Below are 23,871 nucleotides of genomic sequence, written 5' to 3'. Positions count from 1 at the left end.
ACACAAACACACACATACACATGAGCATGTGTACACATAAATTCACATGCTCACACACACCCAAGCATTTTCACACACACACACACACACACACATCCTTTCTCATACACATATGCACACCATTCTATATATAAAACATTACTCAACAGCAGAAAACAAATCGGTCTCAAGTGCACATGGAAAAATCACCAAGACAGATCATATGTTAGGCCACCAAACAAGACTTGGTTAGCACATTTTCAGAATCTGTTAAACTTAAAAATATTGAAATCACTAAGTGCAATCTCTGACTACAACAGAATGGGGATTTAATTAATAACAACAAGAAAATTGGAGCTTTCACGTTTATCTGGTCAAAGACAAATCACAAGAGAAACTGGAAATCACTTAAGCAAAAATGTGAATACAAATACAACATGCTGACACTGATGGAAAGCCAAGGCAGTGCTCTGAAGAAATAGGTAGCTATAACTGCCCACATTACAAAAGAAAGTTCTCTAACCATAACCTAAATATATAGCATGACATCTACAAAAATAAGAACTAAAACCAAAAGAGAAAAATGTAGAAAGTAGAGATAAGCCAGACACCAATAGCTCATGCCTGTGATCCTAGATACTCAGGAGGCTGAGGATCTGAGGAGGATCAAGATTCAAAGCCAGCCTGGGAAGAAAAGTCTGTAAAACTTTTAAACTCCAATTAACTAGGCCAGAAGTGGAGCTCTGACTCAAGTCGTAGACAAAAAAGGACGAAGAAGGTCAAGGAAAGACCCAGGTCCTGTGTTCAAACCCTAAGACCAGCACCCTACCCCTGCCAAAAAAAGAAGGGTAACTAAGTAAACACAGAAGTAGAGGAGAAAAAGTGGAATCACTGAAAACATGTTATATGTTTTTAAAAGATCAGAAAAGCAGACTAACCTTTAGCTGGATGAACAAAGAAAAATAAAGAGAGACATTAATGAATTCCTAAAAGAAGAAATGAGAGTAGAGCTATTGATACCAACCTTCTAGAAAAAAAGAAAAATGATAAGTGAAAACAGATGTTTTATGTCAATGTTTACCCCAGAGTAAACTAAATATGGAAAATACATACATGCATGCATGCATACACACATACATACATGCATACATACATACGTATGCAATGGAATATTATTCGGTTATAAAAAGGAATGGAATTATGGTCAATGCTGCAGCAGAGATGAGCCATGATAATAAAATAAGAGGGAAACTTAACATGAAATGCCCATTGTGGGGCATCACAGAGGAATAAAATGTATCAAAGGTTACCAGGCCTAAGTTGAAAGGTATAAGGATGGGGACTTATGGCCTAACGATTGAAGAATTTGTTATAAAAATGATAAAAATGTTTTAGAACTAGATATTAATAATCATTGATCCACATAGTCAATGTAATTAATGCTACTGAGCTATATACTTAAAAGTCACCAATGTGGGGGTGACATGATCCAAAAAGAAATGTACTTATTATCTGATTTATGTAACAGTAGCACCTCTGTACATCACCTCTACAATAACAATAAATTATATTTATTTGTAAAAGTCATTAATGTGGCAAATTTGTTACAAATAGATGATAGACATACAGACAGATAGACAGACAGACAGACAGATAGATAGATTTACCATACTAAGAAAGAAACATCTGCCAGGCACTGGTGGCTCATGCCTGTAATCCTAGCTACTCAGGAGGCTGACATCTGAGGATCGTGGTTCAAAGCCAGCCTGGGCAGGAGAGACCGTGAGACTCTTATCTCCAATAAACCACCAGAAAACCAGAAGTGGCGCTGTAGCTCAAGTGGTAGAGCGCTCGCCTTGAGCTGAAGAGCTGAGGGACAGCGCCCAGGCCCAGAGTTCAAGCCCCACGACCGACCAAAAAAAAAAGAAAAAGAAAGAAACATCTTCCAAAAGTTTATGCTGGGACAATTAGATGACCACAGGGAAGAAATGAAGTTCAAATCCTAACACACACTGTATATAAAAATCAATTCAGGATGTGCAGACAGACATAAAAGTAACCTGAAACAGTAAAGCTTCATAGGGGGAAAAAATCACATAAAATGCAGTTGTAATCTTGGGTCATCAAAGTCCTTTCAGGGCTGGCATAGAAAGCAATAGCTATAAAATCAGAAATTGATAAATTAGACTTCATCAAAATTTAAATCTCCTTCTCATGAAAAGACAATCATCAAGAAAATGAATGGGCAATCCAAAGTATGGGAGAAAACATTCCCCAAACATATATCTTACAAAGGACTCGTATCCAGGACATAGAAAGAACTACAACTCTGAAATAAACCAGACAAACAACCCAATAAATATCTAGTTTAAGGACTTGAGATGAGCCCAGGTATATCAGAGAGAGACAAAGGAATAGTCATGAATGGTCAGAAAGCAGATGAAAAGGTTTTCAATCTCATTAGTTGACAGGAAATGCAAATTAAAACCATAAGGAATAGCATTATGACCCATTAGAAAAGAAGGAAAAAAATCAAAAGACTGAAAACAGTATTATTGAAAGGGTGAACAACCAGAATTCTCATCTAATGTTAGGGGCTGTAAAATGAAACATTGCTTTAGGGAAAATGTGGCAGGTTCTTTTAAAGTTAAGCCTAGAACTTCCCCGGGACTTGGTAATTCTAATTCTAAACACTTGCTCAAGAAAAACGAAAGCAAATATCCATTCAAAAAGTTGGGGTGTCAGGGGAAAAATTGGGGACAGTGAGGGAAGGGGTGACATTGTCCAAAAATAAATGTAACTCATTGCCTGACTTATGTAGTAAGGTGTAACCACTCTACATCACCTTTATAATAACAATTAAAATTATTTTTAAAAAGTTGTTGCCCAAGAGAAATAAAAACAAAAGTTTATTCAAAAAATTGATCTGGCAAATTTAATCCTAATAAAACACACAAAAAAGTGACCCAACCCAGACGTGTATTGGTCTGGGTTTAATATGTGTGATCCATTCATACACTGGAATACTAATCAACAATTTTTTTAAAAAAGGTTCTTAATGATACATGCAAAAACATGGAAACACACCACAGCTACTGTTCTGAAGCCAAATATGAAATGTTTGATAGCATAGTAAAGCCATGTGTAATGAAGCACAGACATGGCAAACACATCTGAACAGTGGACTGCCTTCGTTGTGGATAGGACTCTGAAAGGGAACGTAAGGAAACATCTTTGATAGGGATGTGGTGGGATTATATCTAAACATTTGTCCGAGCTATATACCTTATATTGTGTTTTAATATGTATAAATCATATTTTCTTAAGTGAGGAACTATTTAAAAAATACAAATGATATAAAATAAGGAGAAGCCAGTTCTGTCTAGTGAGGGAAACTGAGACATAGAACAGGTTCAATGCAACTTAATTTCAGCAAAATTCTTATTCTGATTGAGGAGGTTATAGGACAGTGGGGATGGAGTAGAAGGAGGCAGAGTGAGAAAAACATTGAGGAGGTCAGAGCCAGGCCCCACAGGCCAACTTAAACCAGGATAAGGAATGGTCACTTACCAAAAAAAAAGGATAGTGAAATGAGAGTAGAGGATTTTAAGCTGGAAAATACCAGGAAACACCACGGTCTGTTGTGGTTTTTAGAAGATGACTATAGCAGCAGCTGTGTAGGAAATAAATTGGGGAAGCCAAGAGCCAAATCAGACAAGCTAGATAAAGGGCAGCGTGGTTGTTTTGTAGAAAGATGACTGGAACAGTCTGTAGTGGAAGGAAGAAGGCCACCATCTAAAGACATTTAAGAGATGGAGAGTTGAACTTGCTACCTGACTAGTGTGGGAAAGGGATTGGAAGAGAGAGAGAGAGAGAGACAGACAGACAGAGACAGACAGAGAGAGAGAGAGACAAAGACAGAGAGACAGACAGAGAGAGAGACAGAAAGACAGAGATACAGAAAGACAGAGAGATATCACAGAGAGATAGAGCGCAAGCGAGAGAGAGAGCGAGAGAGTGAAAGAGAGAGAGAAAGAGAGAGAGAGAGGGAGAGAGAGAGAGAGAGAGAGAGAGAGACTGGGGTGGTTACCAGATTTCTGACTTGAGAAACAGAGGAACGGGTGATGCCATTTGGGAAAAGGCGAGAGAAGACTGAGAGAAGTCAGATGTTGGGGAGAAAGGAGTCTGGGACACTAGGACACTGTCAGTTGAGGATCAGTGGAGAGGCCACTGAGGCAGGAGATTTTAATGTGCGCAAGTGCAAGGATGGTTGGGTGGGGGGGTAGGGCACTAAAAATTAGGGAACATCAACCTCTGGTAGCATTTAGAGCTCTGAAAAGAATGGGAAGAAAATGCCCAGAGATCAGATGTGTCAGGTAAGTCCTGGGAACAGCACAGGAAAGGACAGAGAAGGTGGGTAGAAAAGGGACCCTGTAAGGGGACAGAGGTGGTCAGAGCCCAGGGAAATGTGACAGTGTTGTCATGGAGACTGTTGGAGGATGGAATTATGGGTTTTGTGAAATAAAGCTGAAAGCTGAAGAAGGATAAAATGAGGCAAAAATGTGTCCGCAGGATTTAGTAACGAGGCAGTTGCTGGTAACTTGACAAATCAGTGCTGTTGGAGCATGGCAGCTGAGGTACAGATTGCTCCGAGTGAAGGAATAGCCGGGAGTGACAATGTGGTGTCTCTTTTTAGACACTTTGCTATGAAAAGAGCCAAGAAAATTGATGCACAGGAGGTTTGCAAGAGAGAGAGGGACAGCATTTGAAGTAGGCCTCTACCAGAGTGGGGAATGATGCATCTGAACAACTGTAGCCTAAAAGTGGCAGCTTCTCATGGGGAACTAGAATGATACCTTTTCAGGTAGGTCTCTGTGAAGAAAAGAATCAGCTTCAAGGCTGTGATGTGATCCATTGGCTTGGGGTACAGGTGTGAGGACAAATGGTTGAGTTCATCCATAGCTGGAGTTGACCACAAGAGGTGCCTGAGACAAGATATAGCCCTGAATGACACATCCCAGGTGACCTATTTCCCCCAGCTAAGCTCCACCTCCTCCTCTTCAGAACTTCCCAAAAGAACACCACTAGTTGGGGACCAAAGCCTTTAACATATGAGCCCAGGGAAGACTTTTCATACCCAAACCATTATAATATTGCCCAATCTCTGCCTCCTTATTTTACTTAACACAATGATCTTATTTCTATCCATTTCCATGCAAATGATGTGATTTTCTTCTTTCTGCGATTGGATAAAATTCCATTATCACTAGGTGCCACAGGCTCACACTTCTAATCCTAGCTGCTCAGGAGGCTGAGATTTGAGGATTGAACTTTGACCAGGTAGGAAATGCTGAGACTCTTGTCTCCAATTAAGCTGCAAAATGCCGTGGCTCAAGTGATAGAGTACCAGCCTTATGTGAAACAGCTAAGAGAAAGCTCCTGGGCCCTGAGTTTAAGCCCCATTACCAGCACAAATAAAACCCCTTTAATATTATCTATACTACATTTTTTTTCTCCATTTACCCATGGATAGACACCCAGACTGGTAGCTTTTAGAAAGAATAGAGATGGTGCATAAGCTGCCAGTCTTGAAGAACTAGGAAATACAATCATGAAATACAGCCTTTGGTTTGGTGTTTTTTTGTCTTTTAAATTGATTTTGCTTTCTGTAACTGCATTCATTGCAATTTTTTTTGTTACTTACAACATTTTTTCCTTGAAAATTTAGTGTTTTCTGTATGTAAGATCTTGTCATCAGCAAATAGCAACCGTTGAGCTTCTTTCTGTTCTATTTGGTTGCCTTTTATTTCTTCTTCTGCTCTGATTGCGGTGGGAACAATACTGCAGTGAATAGAAGTAGAAAAGCTGGGTGTCCTTGTCTTGTCTGCATCTCAGAGGAAAGAGTTTCAATTTCTACCATCGAGGATAATGTGCACTTATCTATATTATTATTGTGTTGCTTTTCATGCTTTCTTATCCCTAACTTGTTGAATTTATTTTTAAAATGAAAGGTTGTTGAATTTTGTCAAATGGCTTTTCCGTATCTCATCAGACAATCAGGTGGTTTTGTCCTTCATTGTATTTATGTAAAGTATTACATGTATTGATTTGCATATGTTAAATCATCCTTATATCCCAGGGATAAATCTCACTTGATGGCAGTAAGTAATCCTTTCCATCTGTGGTTGAATTTGCATTTTGAATTTTTCCATGTGTCTTATTTGCTACTACTTTCTCATTGAAGATTTTATTTATTTATTTATTTTGCGTTACTGGGAAGTGGACTCATGGCTGTCTACCTCTTGAACTACACACTTAGTAGCCTCATTTTTTGTCTTGGTTATTTTCAACATAGGTTCTCTCTGTGTAGCAGGCCTGGACGGTTTTCTTCCTACTTGTTCTTCTCCATGTTGTAATATCTTTGCAACAATGAGATTACAGGTTGTTATATTGAAAAATGAACTATATAACTTTGGCCGGAGGTTGGGGGTGGGGGTGGGGTGAGAGATGGGAAGGGATGGGAAGGGGAAACAAAGGAGGAGGCAACAATGCTTGATAAGAAATGTACTCATTACCTTACCCATGTAATTGTAACCACTCTGTACGGTATTTTCAGAATAAAAAAAATCCAAGAACATCTTTTGGTCTCTGCCTCTCAAGAAATTAGGACTATAGACTCAAGCCAACATACCTTGCTCTTGATGACATTTTTTTTGTTTCCATTTCCTTGAATTCATTTTAATAAGTATTTTTTTCATTTTTAAAGAATTGTTTTATTTAACTATAAAGTATGCTTAGGCTACAGGACAGGCAAGCTAGCAGGCCAGAGACCCTGGAAAATGCTGATATTACAGCACAAATACAAAAGCAGACTGGAAACTGAATCTTCCCTGTACATATCTGTGTCCAAATTTCTTCTTCCAAGAGAAGCACTGATCATATTGGATTAGAATCCATACCTACAAATTTTTTGAGCTTTTGTTCATTTTTAATATATATTTTCATTGTAAAGATACTGTATAGAGGGGTTACAGTTACATGAGAAGGTAATGAGTACATTTCATATGGAGCATTGTTACCCCCTCCTTTGTTTTTCCCCTACCTTCCCTTTCCTCCCCCCTCCCCAAAGTTGTAAAGTTCCTTTTCAACATAGTATCTTGTACATCTCATTGTTACAATGGGTCAACCTATATCTCTGTTTCAGCATTTGGTTATTTCCCTTCCCCTCCCCAAATTAGAAAAATGTATATACAAGATTCAGGGCACCAGAATCAAACACAGTGAAAACCAGAGTCATACCATGGGGAAAGAACATACAAAAGAAACAAAAAAAATCACATAGTACATTATAAGTACATTAAAAACAATAGCAACACAATGTTCAAGAGGAAGTGTACTCATTACCTCACTCATATAACTGTAACCCTCTGTACAGTAGCTTTACAATAAAATAAAATTAAAAAAAAAAAAAAACAATAGCAACAAAGATAAAACCTCTTGTGTCCCTATCTTGGGGTTCATTTCACTTAGCATCATCTTATATAGTCATATGTACATAGCTTTTGACCTTTTTTGCTTGTCCTAGACATATTCTAGTTATTGCAAATAAGGGAAACCAAGGAACTTACGTTTCTTTAGGCCTGGCTTCCTTCACTTAATATAATTTTTCCGTCTTTCCATTTCCCAACAAATGGGAATACCTACAAACTTTTTTGTGATGCTCTAGGATTTATTTTTACTGAGTATTTTAAATATTTTTTATTGTCATGGTGATGTACAGAAGGGTTACAGTTACATAAGTCAGGTAATTTTTCTCCCACTTTTCCTCTCCTCATTCCCCACTCCTCAGTTGCACAGATTATTTCCAACATTGTTTTGTGAGTGTCACTGTTGTATTGGTTCCCCCTTGTCCTTTGTCTCACCATTCTGTTGTTCCCCTTCCTTTCCCTAATTCAGATAAATGTATATACAATACCAGGGTACCAAAATTATAAATACAGTGACAACAGAGGATATACTATAGAAGGGAAGAACATACAAAAGAAACAAGAAATCACATAGTACATTAAAAACAACAACAACAAAGAAAAATCTTTTGTGTCTATGTCTTGGAGTTCATTTCACTTAGCATCATCTTATATAGTCATATTACATAGCTATTGAGCTATTATGCTCATCTGCTAAGAGCATCCTAGATGTGTACTATTTATTGCAAATAATGGAAACCATGGGACCTATGTTTGTTTGGGTCTGGCTTATTTCACTTAATATGATTTTTCCAAGTCTTTCACATTTCCTTAAAAGTGGGATGGCATCATTTTTTCTGATGGAAGCATAGAATTCATATATATATATATATATTCATATATATATATGGTATATATGTGGTAAATATGTGGTGTGTATATATACATATATATATAATATTTTCTTGATACATTCATCTACTGAGGGGCATCTGAGTTGGTTCCATATCTTAACTATGGTGAATAATGCTGCGATAAACACAGTTGTGCTGGTAGCTTTAGTATGGCCTTGTTTGTGGTCATTTGGGTAAATGCCTAGAAGTAGGATTGCTGGGTCATAGGGGAGCTCTATGTGGAGTCTTTTGAGGAAACTCCATACTGCTTTCCAGAGTGGTTGAACAAGTTTACACTCCCACCTGAGGCACATAGACATTGATCCTTTTTGCCTTTGTATTCCTCCCCTAAGAGTATCCTTCTTTGGTCTCTGTGTGTGAATGACTAGATTGATGAAAATGTTTTTATCCGTATTCATCAAGGATTTTGGTCTTTAAGTTGTTTTTTCTTGTGATGTCCTTATGTGGCTTTGTCTCCAGTATTGTTGGCTTCATATGAAGACTTAGAAAGTATTCCTTCCTCTTCAACTGTTTGGAGGAGCTTGTAAAGGATTTGTTTAAATGTGTGGTAGAATTTAGGTGGTAGAGCTGGGTGACTCAAGTGGTAGAGTGCCTACCTAGCAAACCCTGAGTTCAAACCACAATATTCCCAAGTAATACCGCCACTACCAACAACAATATAAATTATAAGAGCATCACTTTTTGGCTATTTCTTTGATGAAAGATTTTTTTATTACTGATTTAGTCTCTTTGCTCATTATTGGTCCACTCAGACTTCATGATTCAACCTAAATTCCTTAGTTTAGTCTAGGCATTTATCCATGTCTTCTAGGTTATCCAATTTTGGACATTTACTTATTTATAATATTCCCTTATGATCCCTGTGATTTTTGTGGTTTGGGCTGTCATGTCTTTTCTTTCATTTCTTATTTTATGTATTTGAGTTTTCTCTTTTTATCTTAGTCAAGCTAAGGGTCTATTTATCTTTTCAAGAAATCACCTCATATTTGTCGATTTGTTTGTTTTGTTTTCAGTCTCTCTTTCATTTGGTTTTGCTCAGATCTTTATTATTTCATTACTTCTGTTGACATGGGGTTTAGTTTGTTCTTTTTTCCCCTTTCTTTCCTTGAAGCATAACATTAAGTTGTTTATTTGAAAACTTTGATGTAGTTATTCATTTTTACAAACTTTTCTCTTAGAACAGTTTTTGTCACATCCCATAAGTTCTATTATGTTGTGTATTCATGTTAAGCGGTCTCAATGTATTTTATTAATTTTTTCAAATTTCCAAAAGAAGTCAAAAGAATAATTTCATGTACCATAGCTACAAATAATGTAAAATACTTAGGAATAAATTTAATCAAGGAGGTAAAAGATCTGTATTCTGAAAACAATAAACTGTTAATAAAAGAATCTGAAGACATAAATAAATGTAGATTTTTGTGTTAATGAATTGGAAGAATTAATGTTGTTAATATATACATATTATCTAAAGCAATCTGTAGATTTAATGCAATACTTAAAGCAACCTGTAGATTTAATGCAATATTTTAATACAAAATACTTTAACACAAAATTCCAACGTCATTTTTATAGAAGTAGAAAAGGCAATTCTAAAACTCATAGGAACAACAAGAAACAACAACAAAAACTTGCCAAGGCGAGCGTGAACCAAAAAGAATGAAGCTAGGTGCATCACATCACCTGATTTTACACTACACAAAAAAATCAGTAGTGTTTTATAAAACATCATTATGGTGATATAAAAGAAAAGTTATCAACTAGTGGAACAGACTAGAGGCCCACACATGTACACATGGCTGATTGAGCTTTGACAAAGTCAGAAAGTTCACACACTAGAAATAAGGCATCTCTTCAAGAAAGGCTGCTGGGAAAACCAGAAATCTGTGTGCTACCGAAAAGTGGAAATGAACCAATATCTCATACTCTATACAAATAACTCAGAATGGATCAAAGACATAAAACGGTAAGACTACTAGAAGAAAACATACAGAGAAGTCTACACTACACTGGTGTAGGCGATGATATTTTTTAGATTTGATCCCAAATAATAAAAGCAAAATTAAATAAATGAGATTAGATCCAAATAACTTCTTTATAATAAAGGAAATACCAGAGTGAAGTGACAACCCAAGGACCTGGAGGAAATATTTGCAAACCACAGATGTGAAAAAGAGTTAATATTGAAAATTTGTAAGAAATTCAACTCTCTAGAAAGAAAACAAACACTCTAATGTTAAAATGAGCAAGAACTTAAATAGACTTCTTTCTTGCAAGAAGACATACAAATAGCTAAAATTCATGTGAAAACCTGTGTACAGCAACACTACTCATTAAGGAAATGGAAATTCAAGCCACAATGAGACATCAGTTCTCACATGGTAGAATGGCTATGATTTTTTTTAAAAAGTAGTGGAAGATACCAAGTGTTAGTAAAGAGGTGGAACAAGGCAACTCTCAAGCACCATTGGTAGAAATCAATCATTCACCTTAGGTACAATATGTGATGATTTGCTGATGTACCACTGTTATTGAAATCTATGTGGGGGTTTGCCAAAAATAGCATTACCATAGGATCCAGCAGTCCCACTTCTAGGCCTACTGGTATGATGATGTTGAAGAGATATCTATTCTCCTGTACCCTCCCAGTACTATTCATAAGATGTAGATTGAACCTAAATGTCAATCAACAGATAAAGAAAAACTGTTTTATATATACATATATATCATAAGATACAATTTGATCTTTAAAAAGCCAGAAAGTGTGTCATTTATGACAATATGGTTGGAATTTGAAAATTGAAATAGACAGAGAAAAATCAATAAATACGTGCTCTGATTTATATGTAAAATTTGAAACAATCAAACTCAAAGAAGCAGAGGATAGATGGTAATTACAGAGGCATGGCTAAAGGGAATGGAACATTTCTAAGAACAGGTGTCAATGACTCAATATGACAAGATTGTAAAGATAAAGATCTCTTTACTTCAAGATATGTTACACAGTATAAATATAATAAATGGTAATGTATTGTGCATTTAAAAATCACAAATTTCAAATGTTCTCTGTAAAAAATGAGAAGTATTTGAGGTAATGGGTATATAATTTGTTTTATTCATTTATTCTACATTATGTTCATCAAAACATCATTTTCTTTTTTACCTCACATGTACATATCTGTTTACAATTTCTTTATGGTACTAGGGATTAAGCTTTGCTAGGCAAACTCTGCCACTTGAGTTATGCATGAAGTCCTGATTTTTTAAAATTTATAATTAAAAAAATAAAAATTATTCAAAAAGTAAAAATAAAGCTGTGTACCAGTGTTTCACATCTGTAATCCTAGCTACTCAGGAGGTTGAGCTCTGAAAAACATGGTTTGAAGTCAACTTGAACAAGAAAGTCTGTGAAACTCTTATCTCCAATTAACTACCAACAACCTGATAGGCTCAAGTGGTAGAGGTGCTAGGCCTTGAGCAAAAAAAGTTAAAGGACAGCAGCCAGGCTCTAAGTTCAAGCCCTAGAACAAGCAAAACAAGCCTAATTTAAAAATAAACTAAATATAAATTCCAACTGAGAAGGCTCCCAACTAGCAATAGTCCTACCCATGTTGAATAACAGGTGAATGAGATAGTGTGGGATGAAGCTAAGGATGGAAGGAAGCTGGTCTAAAGTAGGAATCTACACCAACTGTTGGGACTCCAGCCTTACAGAATCTGTGTGTGTGTGTGTGTGTGTGTGTGTGTGTGTGTGTGTGTGCGCGCGCGCGCGCGCGCGCGCGCACGCGGAGCATGCGCATTCCATCTGTTTCAAGACTGCTATTCAGTCTGTCCCAACTCCAAAGCAATAGCTCTCTCAGTGTCTACTGTCCAGGTGGAACATTCTCACCATGTTAAATGAGGGCCTAGATGAACTACATTTACCAGTGGTATGATGGGGCTGCCTGCAAAATGACAGCTGACTCTGCAGTTGAACTTTCCAATCCATTTGTCAATTTGTTCCCGGTGAGTGGTGCCCCCAAGAGCTCCCGACCAGCTTCCTGTCCATTATCCCAAGGACAGCTTGAAGTGAAAGGATTGCATCATGGTACCTCTACAGGGTCTCTCCCACCCAAAGGATCCAATTAAAATGCTAAGGGTTGAGATGGCCCTTTATTTCATTCACCTAAAGGCCAGGTGATTCCTCCCTTCAGATTTGCACTTTAATTGTTCAAAATAGAAAGTCAGCTGTGTGCAGTGGCTTAAACTAATCCTACAAGATACATTTAGCCAAAATAAGCATGTGCAAATGCAGAAATCTGCGTTTGGAGCTGGAACATCTGAAGGACAGGATGTGCCCGCACATTTAGTACATTTTACTCTGTGGAATGAGCCAGGCACTTTACTAAGATGATGCATTGCTAAAAACTGTCTAGAAACAGAAATCTGAACCTGAGCCAGGGACAGGCTTCCTCAGCAGCAACGGACATACACCTTAAAGCAAATGGGTTGAATTGGAATGATCTTAATCATTCAGCCTCCACAAGGAAATTTATTTCTAGGAGGCAAGAAAAATAGGGATTTTCTTTTTTTAGAAACTGAATATGTGAGAATATCTGGACATCTCAAGTTAAATAATGGTAAAAAATGATCGTGTAAATCATCCTATTTTCATTCATTCAAGCAGAAATTGTATAAACCTATCTTATCTCCTGTCCTATTCTGGGTACGGAGGTGTAGAAACAACAGGACTCTATTTCCTAACAATCTCCCAGTCTAGGAGAGGACAGCCAGCCACAGACTTCATCAAGTGTGTGAGAAGATAGCCCAGATTAGATCCTGATTCCTGATCTGTAGACTCGGGATCAGAAGGCAGACAGCACCCAGCTTTGCAAAGTTTTATTGCACAAAGCACTTTCAGGGAGGGGGGGGGAGGCTAGAAAAGGATTATTTCACACATAGATAAGCTATTTTTAAACGAGAGTGGATAAAGTTCTGATTAACAGAAAGGAAATTCATTTAAAAGCCTTTATGGGGCTGGGAAGGTGGCTCAGTGGTAGAGCGCTTGCCTTGCATGCCTGAGGCCCTGGGTTCGATTCCTCAGCACCACATAAGCAAAAAGAAAAAAGCCGGAGGTGATGCTGTGGCTCAAGTGGTAGAGTGCTAGCCTTGAGCTGAAATGCTGAGGGACAGCGCCCAGGCCCAGAGTTCAGGCCCCATGACCGGACCCCCCCCCCCCCCGCAAAAAAAAAGCCTTTATGATTCAGAGAGGTGTACCATGGTGCATTTCCTCAATCGATAGATATATTACAACTATACAGTTGAGGGTTCGGGAGTACTGCAGTCCGTTGTTCGAATCACGGGTGTTGGATCACTGTTCCCAAGGGCAATCTCCATCCCCTGAGGATGCCTGACCAGAAATGTCTTCCCATCCAAGGCCTTCCTACCCACCTGTCAATTCCTCCCTGGGGGTGTCACTCTACTTCTTTCTTTCCAATGAAGACTTGTGTTAGCATATATTCATTTTACAAGGGAATCTCACTGTGATGGTTCCGTACATGTATGCCCTCCACACAGTCTTTCTTATTTCCCCCTCTTAAAACAATTTCAATAGGTTTCATTGTATTATTTTCATCTATGTATAGTCTCAGTCACATCATCATGCGACCTCTTCATTCACCCTTCCTTCTCCAGCTAATACCCTTCCCCCAGCAGAGCCTGTCTTACTCTCTTAATATTTATTTTTAATGGGTATTAATTGGATCAGAGGGTTTCACCATGGTATATTGCATGTGCATGTCATATTTCATTTAACCAGAATAATGATCTCTATTTCTTTCTTTTTCCCTATCCCTTAGCCTCTATTCATTAACCTCCTTCTATGAGATTCCCAGTGCCATCTTAATATATACATGCAATGGATTTCAGTTTTATTCATTTTCTATCTCTCTCTCCATCCTCATAGCAGTCCCTCTAGTTACATTTGAGTTCTATGTGTGTATATGTATATGCATGTCTTAGATCCCAAAAATGAGTGAAAACATGGTATCTGGCATTTTGAGTTTGGCGCATCTCACTCAATATGATAATCTCCAGTGAAAATGACATAAATGACATAATTTCATATTCATTGATTTATAGATGTGTGAGTGCATATATATGAGTATATATGTATGTGTGTATATATATGTATGTATCATCAGTTTTGAGCACTTTGGCTGATTCCACCATTTGGCTATTGTGTACAGAGCTGTGATTAACAAGTCTATACAGGTATCGTTTTTTATATTTTCAACCTCTCCCTCTCTGGAGACCTTCCTGGCTATCGTGTGAAGAGAGTCTTTAGAGAGACAAAGGAAGAAGCAAGGATGAGTCTCAGGTGAGACATGATGAAGGCTTGGATGCTGGTAATGAAAGTGCAAACAGAGAGGGAAAGATAGATTTGAGATACGTGTTGGAAATTGGAACTAATAGAATTTGTTGGTGAGTTTCATGGAGGAGAATGAGAAAAATTGGAGAAACAAGGATATTCTTCAAACAAGGCCATACTAAAGCTACCAGCACAACTATGTTTATTGCAGCATTATTTACCATAGCTAAGATATGGAACCAACTCAAATGCCCCTCAGTAGATGAATGGATCAAGAAAATGTGAGATATATATATAGAGAGAGATAGATAGATATAGATATATAATGGAATTCTATGCCTCCATCAGAAAGAATGACATCTCCCCATTTGTTAGGAAATGGAAAGATTTGGAAAAAATTATATTAAGTGAAGTAAGCCAGGCCCAAAGAAACATAGGTCCCATGGTTTCATTTATTTGCAATAACTAGTGTATGTCTAGGACAAGCAGAAAAGGTCAAAAGCTACGTACAGTTGACCATATAAGATGATGTTAAGCGAAATGAACCCCAAGACAGGGACACAAGAGGTTTTATCTTTGTTGCTGTTGTTTTTAATGTACTTATAATGTACTATGTGATTTTTTTTTGTTTCTTTTGTATGTTCTTCCCCCATGGTATAACTTGCTTTCACTGTGTTTGATTCTGGTGCCCTGAATTTGTATATACATTTTTCTAATTTGGGGAGGGGAAGGGAAATAACAAAATGCTGAAATAAAAAAAAGAATATTCTTCAAAATTTGGCTTGGGTGATTGAGTAGGTGTTGGTTTCCTTTACTGAGCATTGGTAATGAACACAGATGGGGATTCACTGTCCTGCCGCTGCTGACCACCCGCCTGACTCTACTGACGACCACCATGCCTTTACTGACCACTGGCCTGCCTATGTTGACCACCCACCAGCTTCTGCTGACCACCTTGCATTTCCTGCTTTTTATGGACCATGATTTGTGAGAAGAAGGAGAGTGTGGAGGGCTTGATAGGAAGTAAACTGAGAAACATATCCAAGTACAGAAAAGATCAAGGATCCTGGCTCATAAAAGGCACTGGAAAAGTTGTCTCCTTACAGACGAGCTTGCAAAAATACCTTGCTGATCCATGACACCAGCATGTATTTTCTTTGTGTGTCACCTCTTCTTGCTTTATTCCTTTCCCTATTCAGCCCCAGTACCATTTCATATCACTTCAACCTCTGTGTCTTAGCAGGACCCCTGCCTCAGTATTCCTCCAGAACAACTTCTGGCAAGATATCAAATTTGGATAAATCTAATTATCACTCATCTCTGGCTGTAAATCCACACAGGTTGGTGTGGCTATCAATCATTGGTGTCACTCTGAATTTATGGTCTCTGACTTCAAATGTACCCCGATACTGCCTGCTAATCTGTCTCCATTTACCTTGTCAGCTCTCTCCCATCCTTTACAGTGAATCCTGTAAAGGACTCACTCTTAATTCCTACTTTTTCTTCTATCCACAGCCACAACAGAAGCTACGAGAAAAGGAAGCTTCCTCAGCATTCTTCCATCACCTCCATCAACTCAAGTCTCTTAAAACTATTCTTTGTACCTCTCTCCAGTTCCACATCTCTTCTGCTCATGAGTCAAACTTCAGCGTAGATCCCATTCCTTTCCACTTGTGTGGAATATTCTACTTATTCTCTCTCTTCTTTATATTGCCCCGTCATTCCCCATCAGCAACTTCACAGCTACATTGAAACTTGCTTAGATTTCCCTGTTCTAAACCAACCAGACAACACTAAAAGTGAACACATTCTCCCTACTCCGCCTAAAAGATGTCCCTCCTTTCTTCTCCTGCAGATATTCTGAAAATCAACATGCATTGTCTCCAGTTCTTAATGGCTCCCTCTCTTCACAAACCACCATTGTCTTGCTCTCATCATGATACTGCCTTCACTAGCATCGCCACCACCCTCCACGTGGAACTCAGTAGTTACCCTTTCGTCACCCCATCCATTTTGCTTAGAAACCCTGGTGCTGTTAACCATGTCACCCTCGAGAAACTCTTCCATTGGTTTCTATGATATCCTATTCTTAGGATTTTCCCACTCTTCCTAGTCTCTTATTCTGCCTTCCTCTTCTTGACCTAGAATGGCAGAGTCAACAAACGTGCTGGGCTTTTTGCTCTCTTCCTTCTATAGCCTGATCTTGGATAGGTTTTACGGTAGACTATTTGTGGGGGAAAATGGCCCTAAGACTATATACTTTTCCTTCTATCTATACTTCTAGAATGTAACTTTGCAACTCCTCCTCTTGAGAGGTGAGGTATGTTTTTCCACATCTTGCATGTGGACTTCCCTGAACTTGTTATGGCCAGAAGAATAGATCAAAGCAACATGGTACCTATTCCCAGTCAGAGCCTCTCCACTGTAGGAGAAAACCCAGGCTAGCTTCCTAAATATGAAGAGTACTGCGATCCAATCCCCCACCCTATCCCATGCCCAACCAAGCAGTTGGTGAGTGAGACCATCAGAGACCACTAGTCTCAGTGAGCCCAACAGCTGACCACTTGGACATGTGAGCAAAACCATGTGAGATAGGGAGACCCACTTGTCTCAGTTCAAAGAACCTATAAACACATGAACAGTAATGTATGGTTGTTTTAAGCCACTAATTTGGGGATGATTTGCTTTGCTGCAAAAGCTATTACACTTTTACTCCATCTTAGGCTCTCAGTGGTTGTCTTTATATTGCTGATTTCCTTGACAACATCTCTACTGCAGATTTGCCTTCTTAAATTTAACCTTACATTCATTTTCATCTACTTGGAAATAGCACATACTCTTCTTCATAGACAGTTCAAACACAGTGCTACCTCTTCCCCTCTCAGCCACTCTGTTTTGTAGCTTTATTGCCTCCCCCTTTTTTTGTGCTAGTATCGAGGCTTGAATTCAAGGCCTGGGTACCATCCCTAGGCTTTTTTACTGAAGAGTGGCACTCTACTACGTGAACCACAGCACCACTTCTGGTTTTTTTGCTGCAATCCTCAGATCTCAGCCTCCTGAATAACTAGGATTACAGGCCTGAGCCACTGGTGCCCAGCTCATTTCCCTCTCTTACAGAGGAAAAGAACAGCAACAAAGAGAAATGAATGTCAGGACCATAACTGCCCAGAAGAAATGAGTGGATCTGGGTTTGAACCCAGCTTTTTCAGATCTAGTATAGTCACTCTGATATTGACTTCCCCTCATGATTCACAGTTCCGAGTAGATGCTATGTTTTCACATCTCTAATTTTACTCATGTGACTTTTCTTCATGATATGAGCTATCCTTCTTCTCTCCCTCGCTAACTCCTACTCACCCTTTGCAGCTTGGCTTGGTGATTACCACCTTGAGAAGTTTCTCTGATGTCCCATCCTTCCTTCATGGGAAGGAAGCACGCCTCTCCTCTCTGCCATCCTAATATCTCCCACAGACTTGTATCCCCCACGGCTACACGTTGTAATCAGGTCTTCCTCCCTAGACTGTGAACCAGGGGTTCTGGTACTGTGTTCATTTCACCCAGACAAATACTATAATCCAACATAATCTAAAAAAGAGTATTTGCTGAAATATCACCATACCATAGCCCAAGGTCAGATAAATAGAACCCAAGTACCCAAATGGGCTCAAATCACCAGTTACCCATATACAAATGAAAATTTCGGTGTATCTGGCAATTTCCAAGGCAGTGAGTCTTCAAATGAACTTTTCACAGATAGTTTGCCAAGCCATTTGCCCTATACTCGAATACATAGGTCTACACTCCAAGGTGTAGGTCTAGAGAGAGACTATAAGAGGTCATAGGGGTCTGCTCTCCTTCCCTAAATCTGTGCACATTTTTCTAGTGAACACAGACTCTGAAACATGCTAGAAATGAGAAATTGAAGGACAGAACTGGTTGTGTTGGCCATCACTCAAGCTCTGTAAGATTCAAATGGTTTCAAAAGGGTAGCTGTCTTTGGGAATGAAAGGCAGCCCCGTGTGGGATGCACAGGGATTTCCCAGGGCTCCCATCTTAAAAGCTGCTACCATTCCACTGGAGAGGGAAGGATGACACATAGTCCTGGGCCACCTTTGATGTGATGAGATATTATGAAGAAGGCCACCTTCAGGAAAGGAATGTCTTCAGAGAACAGAATCTCAGGTTCCAGAAAATGTTCCAAGAATTTTTTAATTACAAAGTATGCTGAGAGCAAACACTGGTATAACATTTAACTTGTCCAGAAATGTATTTTGAAAAGATTCTTGGAGAAACATCAAGGAATCTGTATCCATCTATTTTTTTAAAAAAAAGAAATATCTCTAAGATCTTGAATCTAAAATGAAGAGCACCAAGTAAAAGGGCATGAGTTAGTTTGACTGTGAGCTAAGGTGTTTGCATTTGTATAATGACTTAATATTAATTTGAAATGTAAATACTGCTGGATGTAAGTATGACAAGAATTAACAGATGTTCCACAAAAATCCCTAATTTCCTCTTCTTGTGTGCCTGGCCACGCTACATCTCCCAGTTTCCCTTACAGTTCTGTATGACCACTGAACTACATTATAGCCATTGCAACACAAAAGGAAGTGATGTGAGCTGTTTCCAGGCTTGGCCCTTTAAAAGTTTCTTAGATAACCAGGTGCCTGAGGCTCATGCCTGTGATTCTGGCTATTCAGGAGGCTGAGATCTGAGGATCATGGTTCAAAGCCAGCTGGGCAGGAAAGTCTCTTATCTCCAATAAACCACCAGCAAACCAGAAGTGGTGCAGGTAGAGCACTTGCCTTGAGCTGAAGAGCTGAGGGACAGTGTCCAAGCCCCATGACTGACCAAAAAAACAAGTCTCTTAGATAGACTTGCAGAATGAGAAAAGTTCTGAAGTTTGGTGTCAGTGGCAGGTGTACACCAGTGTGAATGTGCTTGATGCCCCTCAACTGTGGTACTTGAATGTTAAGTATATTTCATCACAGGTTTAAAGATTAACAATCATTTATATAACTCCCTATACTACATGTTTTCCCTTTCCTTCCAGAAGGCTAAAATGAAGATAATTTTTCAAAGCCATCTTGGAAGCTGTGGAAATGTTGACCATGACCGTCTCTGTGAACATAGTTACAATGACAAGAAGTACCTCTCCATTGTATCTAAGCTATTGTGTTTACTAGCATGTACATTCATTATCTATTACTGGAATCTGTGTTAATTATCTCTTACTGCATAATACATTGCCCCAAGTCTTAGTGTCTTCAACCAGCACTTATTATCTCACCATTTGTATGGGTCAGGAACCCAGGTGTGGCTTAACTTGGTCCTTTACGTCAAGGTCTTTGTCAAACAGCAATTAAGGTGTTAGTCAGGACTACAATTATCCAAGGCTTGACTGAAGAAGGAAGTAACTGCTTCCAACACTTAAGAGATGGTTGGCAAGATTTATTTCCTCATGGGCTGACTGCCATAGCAGTCCTTAGTTCCCAGCTACACAGGCCTCTCCATGGAGGAGCTCACACACGGCAGCCTGCTTCATCACAGCAAGCAAGCAGAAGTCAGGGTGTCTCCAGGAGCAAAAACTCAGGTCTTGGTAACTGAATCTCAGAAGTGACAGTCTTTCTTTTTTGTCACATTCAATTAATTAGGAACAAGTCACTCACTAGATCTCATCTTCATTCAAAGTCTAATATGCATGTAAGTAAAGAGAGAGAAAGAGAGAGAGAATGAAAACTAGGAGACAGGATCCTTGGAAGCTCCAAGGTCTATTTGTCACAGGAGCGATCCTTCTTTAACCACTTTGATAAGCCTAATGGAGCAGCTCTCAGCTGGTAAAGTTTTGGAGTTTTGTTTGTTTTGTTGGTTGTGGGGTTTGAACTCTGGGCCTAGGTGCTGTCCCTGACTCTTTTGCTCAAGGCTAGCACCCTACCTCTTTGAGCCACAGTTCTACTTCTGGTTTTCTGGTGGTTAATTGGACATAACAGTCTCACAGACTGCTTGGGCTGGTTTTGAACCACGATCCTCAGATCTCAGCCTCCTGAGTAGCTAGGATTACAAACATGATCCGCCAATGCCCAGTGGTAATACATTTTTTTTAAAACATTGCCCTATGCATCCTATCTGCTGCTGTCAACAGACTCCCCAGTTTGGGGTTACTTGTAATGGAAAGGGTAGAGATGATATTCCAAAGAGAGCCAAGTTTTCTGTCGTGTCCCACATCAGCATCATGATGACAACTGACCAATTCCAAGACCAAATAGAGAACTCATTTCCTTTTACCAACAAATGTTTTCACCTCTCTCCCCAGTGACTAAAAGTCACAACAGCAAGATGGGGCCCCCACTGTGAGGGCTTTGCTACTCTGCTCCTTAAGGGTTCTGACCACTTCCTGGTACTTCCAAAGGTGAAAGAAGAATACAGAGCCTGAACTGGAAAGGAGCTGGCCTGACAGCTGTCAGATGCAGCGATTGCTATGTGTGTAACTCAGCTTAATTGCTCATCTGGCAGAGCCCCATTCCTCTCCAGATGTTGTATCGAAGCACTGCTGGAATTACTGCTTTCAGCCCCTTCTCATCACCTTAATTAAGCCAAAATAATAAGGCAACATGTTAGACACGACGATCAAGTTTTAATTAGACTTTGATAAACCCAATGTGAGTTTGGTCTCCTCAGGTGCATCATTTCTGATGAGTAGTGAGGCTGGTGAATCACAAGGTGGTTTTGGTATAAATAGCAAGTGGGATCTCAATTTTGCCAGTGTGGGAAGGCCAGGGGACTGGACATGTGTGTAACTACAAGAACCCCTTTACATTTAGGGAGCACTTTACAGTTTGCAAAGTCTTTTCAGGCCATGGATGCACGGAGTGTGCAAGCTGAGGCTGATTTGGCACCAAGCATGCAAGCCCAGATGGTGCGAAGAGGGAGAAACTAACATTTAGTCAGTTCCTAAGACATGCCAGGCACCGTGCTAGAAGCATCATATTCGGGATAGATGTCAAATGCCTCATCAAAAATCTCAGTACTTAAAAGGTGTCAGAACGAGAACTCCCCCCTAGGTCTGTTAACTTCTTTTATAGGGTTCTCTTCAGCACCTCCTGGGAATGATCTCCCAAAGCCACCCTGAAAGATGACTGCCGCACTGCCATAGAACTGAAGCTAAAGTTTCTTCTAGAGGTAGACTCTGCCTCTTCATTACACCAGTGGAGAAACTGAGGCACAGCAAGGGGAAGGTGGGCATCCTGATCCTACTGATTTGGTGATAGAACAAGAAAAATAAACTCAATCTCAAATTAATTTGCTGTCTCAATAGGTTTCCAAACATTAAGAAAAGATATGAGGTAGAGGGAGGGAGAGAGAGAGACATCAAGACCAGAGAAAGGAAGAGAGACAGATTGACAGAGCAAGAGAGACAAAAGAGGGAGAGAAGAGAGGGTAAGGAGAGAAACTACAACATGGTAGCTGGAGAGTGGCAGAGCTGGGTGAGATTAAATTTGAAGTGGTAGGGTTCAAATTTAAACAATATGTCATGTAAGACTTTACATGACAGAGAAAACCTGGAGGCCAACATCGCCATTCATCCACTTCTCTGTTCTTTGAGAGTTTAGTGAGTGCTCCCTGGGCCCAGTCTTTCGATGGAGGTAGGAAGGGAGGCCAAACATAACCCAGCCACCATCTCTGCTGAGTTCCCAGGACACTGCTGTGGTGTGAGCTACTTCTCCTTGACACAAGACATTCCTCAAGGCCGCAGCCAGCCCCATGGCTCCAAAGCTACTGGTCATTTCTACATCACACAAAACATCTGGATACAAAAGGAAAAATGCAATAGCCAGCTGGTGGCTATCTGGCCGGAGGTAAGAAGGTGGAAATCCCTCATTACCCTGGAGAATAACTATCTGCAAGAGCCTTCCTGTCCTCTGGCTCTCTGTCCACACGGGAACATAGATCCTCCTAGAAAACTTGCTGCCTAAATCTTACCTCCTCATAATTTGCCTAGTTTGCATCTAACCCCACCATCAAAGCCCTGTTTTGAAACACACAGGTATCAAGTAGACATTTTGTAAGCTAAATCAGTCTGTGGCCTCTTGCATTTATTCCAGTCTGCTAAGTGGAGTCTATAGACCCCAGATCATTCATTCTCTCCCTCCTCTAATTTGTTGAAGTTGCATTCTAGGGAAAGGAAGGAGGGAAGGAAGGAAGGAAGGAAGGAAGGAAGGAAGGAAAGAAAGAAGGAAGGAAGGAAGGGAGAGAGGAGGGAGGGAGAAAGGAGAAAGGGAGGGAGGGAAGGATTTAAGATTTAAAAGTTGATATTCCCAGTTAGCATTAATAAACTATCCAGTTCAATGCAATATGAAATAGCTCTTTTGAAAACTCAAGCCCAGAGAAATCCAGCTGACGGCATTTGACATGGACATTTGAGCAAAGACCTGACAGGTGAATGAGTGGGGCAGGAGATGGAGAACCGCAGTTGGGCAGAGGAGGAGACATTGTAACAGGCCTGGAGCAACAATGGCATGGTTTGTGGCTCAGTGGAGCCACTGCCACTTGAACAACAAGTGACAGAGAAGCTGGGGGCAGCTTTGCGTTCGGCTCTAAACATAGGAGATAAGGCTGAGCCCTGTACTATGGCTCCTGCTGCTGCTGTACCTACACCCCAATTCCTTGCCTCCAGTTTGAAGGACTGAAAGGGTTGGAGTTTGACATAATCTACTCAACAAAGTCAGTAAATATTTCTCGAGTCCCTACGTGTGCAGGACACTGTTTTGTGCTCCACTCCTGGGGCTGTAATAGTGAGCGAGATAGATACATTCTCAAGCCTCATGGCACTTACATTCCCACCAATGAAAGATGGAGCCTCACATTGTTCTGAGACCCACATGGAGATAGAAGTATGATAGGGATGCTACTCGGAGAGAGGAGCCTATTTCTCTTTAGCTATGCAAGTTGGCAAGGAAGGAAGGAGTCATTCTGACAGGGCAGAGAGACCCACTGTGGCCTTCACACAAATGATTCTTAAAGTTGGTGACTACTCTGGTTTACAAGTCTACTGAAGGCACTAGACGCTTGGTCCCCAGGGTGGCAGTGTGGAGCAAGAAGAAATCTTTACTAGCTGAGGTCTAGGGAAAGGTGGTTGGGTTATGGGTTATGGGGCATCATCTTT

Source organism: Dipodomys spectabilis, unplaced genomic scaffold (assembly GCF_019054845.1).
Source record: "Dipodomys spectabilis isolate Male_0828 unplaced genomic scaffold, ASM1905484v1 ptg000002l, whole genome shotgun sequence".
Lineage (NCBI taxonomy): Eukaryota > Metazoa > Chordata > Mammalia > Rodentia > Heteromyidae > Dipodomys > Dipodomys spectabilis.
The sequence above is the reverse complement of the archived record's forward strand: the minus strand, read 5'-3'. Positions refer to the sequence as shown.